Source organism: Numida meleagris, chromosome 1 (assembly GCF_002078875.1).
Source record: "Numida meleagris isolate 19003 breed g44 Domestic line chromosome 1, NumMel1.0, whole genome shotgun sequence".
Classification (NCBI taxonomy): domain Eukaryota; kingdom Metazoa; phylum Chordata; class Aves; order Galliformes; family Numididae; genus Numida; species Numida meleagris.
Window position 1 is genome coordinate 69,918,867 of NC_034409.1, and position 12,565 is coordinate 69,931,431.

General features: G+C 37.0%; 1 long non-coding RNA gene across 1 annotated transcript in view; it reads right to left on the reverse strand.

The window, feature by feature from the left end:
• LOC110396810 overlaps positions 553-12,565 on the reverse strand; it is a 48,332-nt gene continuing 36,319 nt past the window's right edge. The window contains exons 4-7 of the long non-coding RNA XR_002437278.1: positions 9,625-9,738; positions 7,863-7,985; positions 3,273-3,448; positions 553-738 (exon numbers count right to left, since the gene is read on the reverse strand). This is a non-coding gene — a long non-coding RNA (uncharacterized LOC110396810). The remainder of the gene's footprint in view (positions 739-3,272; positions 3,449-7,862; positions 7,986-9,624; positions 9,739-12,565) is intronic.

Here is a 12,565-nt window from a genome sequence, read left to right on the forward strand (position 1 = left end):
TATGAAGCAAAGGTGCGTCACTGAGTTCCTTCACGTGGAAAAATGGCACCCACTGACATTCATCCACACTTGCTGAATGTTAATGGAGACCAAACAGTGGATGTGAGCACAGTGAGGCAGTGGCTGATGCGTTGCAGCGGTGGCAAGAGCGATGTGAAAGATGAGCCACATTCTGGATGGCCACGTACCATTGTCACATTACAAAATGAAGAGCATCTTGATCAGCTCATGCACAAATTGGCTAATGAAAACCAACCCTAGTGAGGCCACACCTCGAAAATGTGTTCAGTTTTGGGCCTTTCATTGCAAGAAAGACATTCAGGCCCTGGAGCATGGTCAGAGAAGAGCAACAAAGCTGGTGAGGGGTCTGGAGCACAGGCCTTTTGAGGAGCAAGTGACGGAACTGGGATTGTTGAGTCTGGAGAAGAGGAGACCTTATCGCTCTCTATAACTACCTGAAGGGAGGTTGTAGTAGAAAGAGTGTTCAGGTGCTGGAATGGGCTGCCCAGGGAGGTGGTGGAGTCACCGACCCTGGAGGAGTTCAAGAAACGTTTAGACATTGTACTTGGGGACATGGTCTAGTGGGAACTATTGATAATAGGTAGGCAGTAGAACTGGATGATCTTGCAGGTCTTTTCCAACCTTGGTGATTCTATGATTCTATCCACCAACTATATCTCTTCCACCAACTTTTTCTTTTCCATATGCTTAAGATGAACCAAAAGCTTCTAGAGACAGCTGTCATATTAAAAGACAGGAAGAAATTTGTGGTATGAAAAGAAATTACATTGTCTATTGCAATTCATACATCATCAATTTACTTTGTAAATTGCTGATCTATCAATGAAGGACAACACAGGTGCAGGACTTTTCTGAGATAATTTCTGTTAATAATGCCTGTACACTTATGTTCATATGATTGCAAAGCCTTATGAAACTTTCCAATTATCTGTGATTTTATCCAAAAGAATCTCCTCCACCTAAGAATTGAATGAATTAGAAATGCAGGAAATAACAAAAGAGCCCCACAGGCTGGACAGTGATAGTGTTACCTCATCAAAAAATGTACTACAATAACAAACCTAGTGTTGGAAGACCAACACTTGCTAAAAATGAATTATGTTATTACTTACAACATAGAACAAGAGGAACAGACTTGTTAGTTTCCTTTTCCTACTACACCATTTATAAACTAAGTTAATAGAAAGTTATTTTCAACCAAAACAATTTCAGTGTATTGATTCCAAAGCATGATGCAGCGTTAGGCCCCTAGTTTACTTTTTGAAATGTTTGTTCTGCAAACTGACTAAAAAGTGACTGTGCAGGAAACTGAATATCTCACTTCATATATCTGCTCCTTTAAGTGACTGAAGAATCATACCTGCTGACTGACAATGCCAAATTTTTACGATTTCCCCTCAGTCCTATAAAACACAGTTCACTAGGACTAAATGACTTGCAAGAGGAACTCAACTTACTCAAGGCATAATTTGAAGACAATGGGCTTCCATAGGAGAAAAATCTAACTGTAGATGTCCCTGTTCAATGCAGGTGAGTTAGACTACATGACCCTTAAAGGTCCCTTCCAATTCAAATAATACTATGATTCGATGAAAATAACAACAAAAACTGTTTTATTTAACTTCCTTTAGGATCTGTCTGTAGCACTAGCAGTTAGAATAAAAGTAATTTTTCACTTGTAAATTGAGTTTACATTAAAAACAAAGTTCTGAGAAGAAAAAAATAGGATCACCATTTTGACAGTAAATCTGAGATCTGACAGCATAACTGCAGATCTGACCAACCACTGTACCACACACTTTCAGGTGAAAGGAAGGAGATGGAGAAGCTTTTTGGATTGTCTTTTCTTCTGGGAGCCTAGACTGGTTCCAGGTTTTGCCACTGCTTCTTTTAAGATTCCTCTGACTGAATATCTTCCTCTTTTACTTGTACAATCTTTTATCTGCCTTTTGTATAATAAGAGCCATGGTGATGAAGCTGGAGTTACCACTCAGGACACAAAAAGTAAGGACTCCCAGACACTCAGGCTTACTTGCAGTTGTTTTAATCAAAACCTGGGAACAAATCAGCCATGTAGTCTAGAACAGATCTTCTCAGAGCAGAATCACTCACCAGGTTTGAAACCAGAGTTTACATGGTAACATATGGCTACTGTGTTATCCTAGGTGGTATTTCATCCCAAGGTGACAATGATCCATGATGTTTAACATTTCCTTTACCTACCTTCTCTCATACTAACATTTAGTTCATTTGTGTTGCTTATTTTAAATGATAAAAATGGTCGCTTATCTCTGTACCTCCCTAATTTCAGCCAGACCGTTATTCTACTAAAAACCAGTTGGAATGGACCTGAGCTGATGCATCAAATGTTTCTATTGTTGGAGCCATTAGGGCGGAATTAATCCCCCCTAACATTACAGACTTTCAAAGCAATGCACAACATTCAGGGCTGTTTAATGCAACCTTCTTTTTCTGCATCTAATACCTCTTGACACTGCTATGCTCCTTTGATATCTCTCCAAAACACTGTCCAGACTAGCCAGCACAAAGCTAAACACAGAGTTACTCAGCTGATATACTAATGCAAACCTAAGAGATGTGATAGTGAAAATTATGAACAGCTTCTTAATATGAAGAAGTAGACAAACCACAAACTGCAGTTCAGGTTATGTCTTAGAATAATTTGCTAACCAAAAATGTATTGACTTATCTACATCAAAGGAACCTGGCACAGTGAATTGAAGTTTTGACTGCAGGATTCAGTGTGTAGTCTCTATGTATGTATAGTGAATGGTTCTAAAGGAAAACATGATAAGGAGGCTGAAAATTCAGAAGGTGTCAGTGCTGTTCTCAGGAAAATATACAACCTCTATGTAGCATATAGCATACATTTTGAACATATACATATTATAAAGAATGATAGATAAAACAAGAAATAGCAAAACCTCAGTGAAACACATCTGACACCTGAAAGCTAAGAAGTATTCCTGTACCACATCTGTGGTAGGCACATACATAAGCTAGTGATTCTGCGTAAGATTTCAGAAACTTTCAGTGAGCATGAGACTGCTTCCCAATTGATGACTCAGTAGAAAGAGTCTACAAGTACTGACTATGAAGAAGATTTACATTGCTGGAAAGTATGTGAACATACCAACATGGACAAAAACTGTATGCAGAGTGTGAATTTTAATAAAACACAATCTGGCCTCAGTCATTATAGAAAAGGTTATTAAAGAAATGACCCTTACCACAGATTCTTTTTCTTCAAACGAATTGAAAAATTCATGATATTGAAGGTGTCCAGTCTGATCTGGATCAGTTATTTGGATTAGCTCTTGGAAGTCTTTAACTTGAAACACAATGTAATGCAAAACACATGTAAAAATGTAATCCCAAAAGTAATTTCTTGTGATTGTTGTTTCATCTTCCAAAAAAAAAAAAAAAAGAAGAAAAAAACATACATTAGCATGCATTAAAAAGAGCAAATCTTTACCATTTATTAAGCCAGTGATGATACTAACATGTTATTCTACATGTCTAGATCACATCTGCATGTCTACAACAAGTCTGTAGTTTTTTTAAATTGCCTTTGTATATTGACTCTAGTACTTTTATTCTAGTTGCTGGTGAAAATACAACTGAAATACCTACTGGATGGAAGTCTAGAACTATGGAATGAAACTATAATGACCTTTCTATTACCTTGATATAGATTATTTAGTTTGCTAATAAACTGTGCCAACAGTGAATGAATATATAAACTTGATTTGCACAGACAGGCTCAAATTCAGGTCAGCTTATCAGCTGCATTTCATTCCTTATCTGATCCAGAATCACTAAGTACTTGGTGAACCTTGAGAAATTCTGAATCTTAAATGTAATGCGTTAATTAAAACATTTGAGACCTGCTCCAGGGACTTTGCCATTTTTTTCTCATGCTCCTTTTGTATCTTAATATGCAATTTTTAAATCAATTGTGCCACTAGGTTGGGTCTGTTGGCATTCCTGACCTGGATACCAAGGGTGCATCAGCTTTCAGGGAAAATCTTTATCTAGAGCCTGATGCCCTGTCACATTGTCATGTGAATGGATATGAATTTAGATAGTAAGGCAACAGGCGATGGATGTATTCATGCAAGAGAATCAAGATATTTTTATTTTGCTACACTTAAAACAAAGATTTTATCTCAGTTCCCATGGCAAGTAATATCCATAATTTATGTAGGAGAGCTTTAAATAAAGGTTTGTACCAACACGTATCTATGATTGTCTACTGCATTTTATAAATTTGCCCTTGAACTTTTACTTTTTCTAAAATATTAAATTGTTTGTTTATTTTCTCTAAAGAAACCTAAGGAAGGATAATAGAGGGAAAGATAAAAAAAAAAGTGGAATAAAGTCTTTGGAACAATAACAGAAACATTAGGAGTAAATAGTTCCTTCAGTGATTCAGCTCCTGGCTAAGCACTAGACAAATATCTTTTTGTTCATAAAATTCACCCTAAGAAAATTCTGTTTCCCTTTAGTCCCCGAAAGAGATCCTGGGTGGCAGTAATAATATAGAGGATGAGCAATTATTTACTTCATCAGTTGGTCTGGGAAATACTTTAAAGTTTTGCAATCAAAAGATAATGGTCTTCTGAAACTACTTTTGGCTGCTTGAATTTTCTTCAGAGACTGTTGTCACTGCATTAAATCATATGGAAACGAAACTTGATAATATACCTACCTCCCCCGGTAAATAAGTTAGGGAATCTGGTACGGAAGCTAGAAAGATAGCTTGTGCTTCATAAGAAACAATTATACAGAATGACTATATCTTACCCATGAAGATGAAGTATCTGTTGTGATACAAATATTTTGTTTAACCCTTAGACAATATGGGAAAGCTAAGGTATACTGCATCAGTATTTATTAAGTTGTTTACATTTTTTTTTGCCAACTTGCAGTTTAATTTTATTTATTTAAAATAGTTTAATTTTATTTCCTAGATCGTTATATAATTCAGTTCCAGCATCAGCAATGTGCATGGGGATGCACTAGTTTATTCCAGCAACAAAAAATCATTATGTTCCGTATAAATATAAGCGATTCTTACAGGTCTTTCTTTCAATGTGGGAGCCTCCAGATGCTGGTGATTAAGTGGTTGTTTCATCAGCCTGTCTTTCCTTTCTACAGTCTCAAACATCTCTCCCTTTGTTAACAATTTCATTCAGTAAAGCCCCAATTCAGTAAATGACTAAATATCATGCAGTAAGGAGCCTTACTGAATGATGGCCTGAATGCCGCAGTTGTGATTATTATCTACTGCAATCTATGAAACTGATTTCTTTTCTTATAAATTGCTAGGTGAATTCTTTCTTACTGTGGTCATATATATATGTGTACAGATGATATACTGCAGAGCTAAGGAGAATAGTTTTTATGTAATTATATTAGAAAGGAATTGTGATACATCATCTATATAAAACTATCTAATAAAAAATGCCAACAGTCCTTCTGAAGATATGCCCAGTGCTCATTTTGCTTGTGTCAACCAGACTGAAAGCTTTAATTTTTTTCAGACTATTATTTGCTCATTGGATTCAGAAATAGAGTCTTCAATTTAAGAAGTGCAATATGTAGCAAATCAAAGTAACAAAAAAAAATCCAGCTGTGCACTTCAGGGACAATCACACCATCCACTGCATGAGACATACATATCATGACATTCCATCAAAGCTGACAGGCATTTTAGCATAGTTCTTTACATAGTGAAGGCCACAGAACTGGTGAAAATAGACAGCTCCTTATCAAAAGTTCATGTTCTAAAAATACCCATAAAAAGGCAATTCAGACTCTACAGAAAGTCAGATTAAGTTATTTTTGAATACGGAGTGAACTGTGCAGCAGTAGGCTTGATACCATGTCAGTGTCAGACATACGTTACAATCTGTCAGATGACAAACCGCAAACACAAATATTTTACAAGTATATTTTATAAATATGAGCTTATAATAATTACTACACAGTTATAATTCTAATTAACTTCATATTTCGTACTGATTTTATCCTTGCATCAAAACAGATTCCCTTTGTCTGTCATGTCTCCCATGTGCACAAGAACCACAGGGATATATATTCACAGCTACACAGTGTGTTTGGATGTACACACGGCATCGCCCTTCTTTTACAAAATGCTGCATCTCAAATTAAGGTGTAGTTTTATCCAGCATATATTTATGTCTATCTTTAATTTAAACATCAATCGTAAGCAATTGGTCTCCTTCATCAGGTAAAGTCAGATAGGTATTCATACTCTGTAACATTAAGATACAATTCTAAAACTAGTAACTATGTACCTGTAAACCTTTTACAGTTCTAGGAACACTCTGAAGTTTACCTGATGCCAAGCTTCAGCACAAGATAGAAAACAATCTAGTTTCTGTTATGAATCTCATGTATCTAAGAACTTCAAGTTAGGAGACTTTCCAATAACAGCAGAATTCCTTGCCCTGAGATAAACAATCTCTTTAAATAAAAATATGTATATATTTAAAGATTTTAAAATAAAGAAATCTTGCAGATGAAAGATGACAATTCAGTACCGCAATTCTAAATATCTTCACACAAAGGAGATGCAACAAGATGACTCTGAAAGAACTACAGTGTCACATTTTCAAATGACACAAATGCGAATGCCTTAGGTGGCTGGGACACCACATGCAATCAAGAGCAAGAACTATCAAACAATGCACATCCTTATGATGGGATATATAAAAATAAGAATATAGTAATAATGACTAGAAAAAAGCACAAAACAAGGCTCAAAGCTCAACTAATGTAAACTGAATATTGCCCACTCCAATTATTTTAATGTCTTTTTCTTTCTGTGTTTCAGAATATATGGACAAACATTTTCAAAACACTCTAGAAGCCAGACAGTTTGCTTTACTATTAATTCCTTGGTGTTGAAACGCTTGCATAACTGTTTTTTCATGTTTTTTTTTTTGTTTTGAGAATCTCAATTTTAAAGTAGATCGCAAAATATTGCAAAACTTGATGAAGAACATCAAAGGGAACTTCACTCATCTTTTATAAAAATATCCATCTGATTCAACATTTTAAAGTCAAATGTGTAGCTATAGTTACAGGAAATATTGTAATTCTAGACTGTACATTAGAAAGTGCTTGTAGTAGGTTAGGACTTAGTTTCAGAATATGGATTAACAGCAAGGAACTAGTGGCATTTTTTATACCAATACGACAGGAATAGCTCAGGAAAAAAATTTAGTTGGAAGAAAAAGGCAGCAGGCACTTGCCCATGAACTGGGCAGTGATATGAAGAATCCAAAGTGTGCTGAATGAACCTATTAAAACCTTTTAGATAAGAATTTGAATTTATTTTAAGTCTGGGAACCGAAGAAACTCAAGTTGAAATCTATTTCTATCTTCTGAAATAAAAAGGGAAAGAAACATACTTCTGTTAACTCTAAGACATGATAAAATTTCTTTACTTGGTTTATATGTTTTGTTGTTGCTGTTGCTGTTGTTTTTACAAAAGCTGAAAACCTGCTCACACAACTGCATAAATATGTAAGAAAGCTACAGATTCACACAGATAGAGATATTAAATGATGAGTTCGCAGGTGAGATCAGTGCTCTACTATTACTACTACTGCAAACAGCAGCTGAGCAGAATAACAGTATTTGCTAAATGTTACAATGTGGACTTTAGCATGGAAAGGAAATATGGCATCCAAAAAGATTTCTCTTGTGTTGTCACATGATATTAAACATATCACACAATTTTTAATGCACTAAATGTCTAAGCCAGTAGCTATCACGTTTCTTCTTACCAATATGGAAATCATCTAGCATTCAGCATTTCTAGGAACTACCACATTTGACAAGAGACTGTGGTAGGCGGAAAGAGGCAGCGATCTACTTGGGCCCAGGGACAGCCCTGAGCAGGGAGAAGACTGTGGAGAGAGGGAACACAGAGACAGGTTTGGTGATTAACACTTCATACAGAACATATTGCCCAACACAAAAAAAAACTAATTGCACCAGTCAACAGAGGGGTAGCAACAGCTGCAAACTGACACATCTGGATCCCTCCCTTGGCGGTAGTAGCCAATAAGTGTGTCTGGTCCCTATCTGAGCTGCTCTTCTGGGGCAGTCTGCTGTCCTGGGAATTGTATACCTTGCTCATGTCTCGTGGCATGCCTTTTGATTAAGAAATGAGAACAGTATAGAATCAAATAGCAGATATTAAACAAACATGACAGATAAACCAGATAACAGAAACTTCCACATGAAACTGTAGACAATAATCTATTCTCAAGCAGTTCTATTTTCAGTGAGGTCTTGCAGTGGCTGATCTGAATCCTTCTTATGCATACATATGCACATACTTGTATCTGCGTGTGATTGTGTATCAACAGAGAAAAGAAAGCATTTACACCTGCTCGCTCTCACTCCATATACATTTGTACAAATAACCTGAAAAAAATAAAACTTTTAAATATGAGAAGACCATATATAACTGAAAAAACGAATAGTAAAATGACAAAGGAAACAAACCAGTGATACAGCATGACTAGGAAAAATAAGCACAAAGAACAAGATTTCTAATAAAGTTCTACATTGAGAAATGGAGAAAATAGACCTGAATCGAAGAGGAATCTTAATTATAAGCAGCAGTAACTCTGAAAGATTTGCAGGCCATAACATATAATCAAAGCATAAATAAATTGCCAGCATGATGTTAGGCCTCAGGGACTCAGGCAATCCTTGAGTGTAGAAACAAGGGAACACTTAGCAGTATCTGCAAAGTTATTTTATTTACTTTTCTGGTACCAGTAAAACTTCTATGAAAGCACCAATTCTCTTTTCTCTCATAACATTTCATGAAATATACAGAAAAAACTAGCAAGGGTTCAAAGGGAGCCACAGGGATGATTAAAAAACTGTCCAACATGACTTCCAGTGAAAATCTTGGAGGTCAGTAATTTCTGTTTATCAGAGAGTTTGTACGAGATTATTTAGTCCCCAGTTGCACGTAGCTATGTTAAGGAAACTTGAACGGCAGAGTCTGTAAGCTACTGTAAAACAAAACAAAGACTGGCAACCACTACATTGCTTTAAAGCTGATACAGACACAAATGGTTAGTTATGAGAGTGGTTAACCAAGGCAACACCTAAAAATAATTGCTTTTACTTCATCAGACATAAGGAATGCCTGCTTTAAAGAGGGATAAGCATCTGGGATGTATCCACGCAGCTTCTGGAGAACAGTGTCACTGGAAAAACTTTCATCTCATCTAGCTGGATTTACTCTGCAATAGGAAAAAGACCATCTTAGCAGCACTTTCATGCCTCACTCTCTTCTCCTCAATATATTCTTTCTGGAGCAGGAAGAATAAATCACCTCATTAAGACTCAGGGTTTGACAGGACTCAAAATAAGACTTTGCACTTAGAAGAAGTATTGCCAAAAAATTATTTAACTGCATTTAATCTAGGGTGATCACCAAATGGATACACTTTCCTCATTTTTGATAACCATGTATGCCACACATTATTCAGAACTCATACAAAAAAGGAACTTCCTACTTACCTTTTTTTTTTTTCTCATAGGAATTGGCTGCCTGTTTTCAAAGGTGCTCCCAGGATCTCTGAGTTTTTCTAAAAATTATTGCCACCAATTTTACCTGTGTCTTTCAGTCCAAACCTGAGAAAAAGAAAACAGTTTTAAAAGACTTTCTTATAAATACACTATGTTCCACGAAGAATTTTGAAGTAGAAACATTACAACATCATTACAGTATCAGCATGTGCAACATTCATGTTTAGAATAAACTTCCATAGCTTTTCTTTGTTACTAAAAATGTAAGCTGAGCCAACTTATTTTCTCAGTTCCAAATGTCTAGCTGTGGAAGAACTAGACCCCAAGCGAGAATTCATCTAACCATATGTACATGCCTGCACCTGAGCAAGTCACACTATCCCTTTATAGTCATCAGGAAGAACAGGCACTTTCAGGACAGAATTCATCTCATTCTAAAGTAGATAACTAAAACCAGTTAGATGAATCCTGCCCGTTGTTTCTCTCCAGCGACTATAAAATGGAGTCTAGGAGGAGCAGTTCAGATGTAGATGTTCACATTACAGATGTCTAGAATGCATCCCTTCTCATTATTTACACATAACAGTGGAGGAACTAACTAAGGGGAATATATGTTTGTTTTTTCTTTAATCGTATGGTGCTGATTGCATCCATACTTAAAAACTCCAAAAGTACTGGAAGTGTTAAACTGTGTTAAAAATCATGGGAATTTAACTAGTATCATTTTCAATGAATAATTACTTGAAAATTAATAAGGAACTGATCCCATGACCATCCAAATCATTGGCATACTTCCTATTCAGTTTCAATGGTACTGCAGAAAGGTCCAAGTGAGCACGGCTCACTTGGCTAAATGCACTCCTACTTCACAAAGTTCTTCATAGGCAATTACATCTCTCATATATTAGCAGAAATGTGCTGACTCGCTACTCTGATAATCTCAGAAAAGCTTTTAGAACTTCTATTGCTCCTTAGAATGGTGGCAGATGGTGTTTAGAGCATTTGCTAACCCAAAGTGCCAAGGACAAAGCTAAAAAATACCCAGATACAATCACAGGTATGCAAGACTTTGTGGGTCTTTTACAAAACAAACAAACAAACAAAAACCACAAAACAAAACAACCTCCAGTTTCAGGATTACATGGCAGTTTCTCAAGCTCAGTCAACAAGGCAAAACATGCAAGTTACTGGAATCGCAGAATTAACTCCAGCTTCTGAAACTGGACAGCACAGAGTATTTAAGGGGAGGGAATGGAACTGGTCTGTATGCAATGTTCCTGCACAAGAACAGAGTGCAAGCACCACATTCAGTGTCTCAAGGGACAAACACCTCAGAGTGCACAAGCAGCATGGCTGCACCAGAGCCCAAAACAGGAGCTGGGAAGAGACATGCACCAAAGTATCGAGGTAAATGAAGGTAGGGGCAGTGCTGGCATTTGAATTTCACCAGGGGAGTCACCTCATTCCTTCTTTGCCAACAGTGCTACTGAGGGATGGGTTATTTAAAAAAAGCTGTAGAAAGAAGAAATATTTCATATCTGATTATTGGCTAGGATTAATGAATATGAAACAAACAGTATGAAATAAGAGACGATCTTTAAAATTAAGGCCAAGATAACAACTGTTATTTTGAACCCCCAGCTGAGATCCCATCCCACCCAAATGTCTATGGTCTACTGAATCACTCAAATTACACTGTAGAGAGTAATTCTGAATGAAAATGAGCAACCAGCCAATGCTGCATCTATCAGAGCAACAGATCTCTCCACTTCTACCTCCTTTTTCAGACACCCTACTCTCACCTGTTGGACTTCAGCAATTACAGTTGCCAAAACCTCGGGAGCTGACATAAAGTTAGGAAGAAATGCTGATGTGGTTATGTGAAGGTCTGGCATGATTAACCATAATTTGTGGTGCCACTGATCATTCCACAAGGCATAGTGTTTTCCCCCATTCTCCAGATGGTTAATGGATCATGGAGCCCTTCAAGTTTCACTTGTCTTCCTGTGGTAGTCCAACACAGCCTTTTCTCTTGCAAGTTAGAAAGGGATGAATCAGGCCCATACAGGGGGTGAAGAGGAATTTCCCAGCAGTAAGCTTTATGGATCAAATTAAGGAAAGCCTTATTTATACAAAGCTCATTGAAGTCAGAGGAAATAAAAACTGAGGAAGGACATCAGTGGATTTTATTGATTTCAAAGTAATTCCTCTTTGTAGATGCAACACTGACCCTCAGTTTTCAAACTGTGTTAAAAAGGCAATAATATGTACAGTACTTAGATCAGGAGTGCCCAACTTGCCCGTGGGCCGCATGTGGCCTGGCACAGCTTGCAGTGTGGACTTCCCTGTGCCGTGCGTTATAAAGGCGGTGGCTCTTCCCCAGCAAGCGGCCCAGTCCAGCCCCAGGCACACACCCATCACTCAGCAACAACCAAACACTGGTGTCCTATTAACGCTATCTGAGCTAAAACTGGGGCACCGGGAGGGCACAGTGCACTCAAGTTATGGGAAATAATTTTATGCACTTTGATACATTGGCAAAACACAGTCCTGTGAACAGAGAAAAATATGCAGCACTGTTTTCTGTTTTGATTAAAAAAATTGAGAATAGGTTTCAAAATTGCAAAAAAAAAAAATCAATTTATGCTTGCAAATCCATAGTCAGTTGACACAATTAAATTACCTGCCAGTTTTCAAATGGAATGCTGCAATCTGCTACTCTACTCAAAAATTTGATCATGTCTCCTTATCAGACTTTACCAGATGAGAAAAATATCCCTTGCTTCACAGTCATGCCTTATTCATGTCATCACTTTTGGCAGTATGCACATTCGTGAGCAATTGTTAAGGATGAAGCACAGGAAGAGAAAAATTTCATCAAAAATCTCTGATGAACCCCTTAAGATCTCACTAAGAATGGCAACCACTGCCA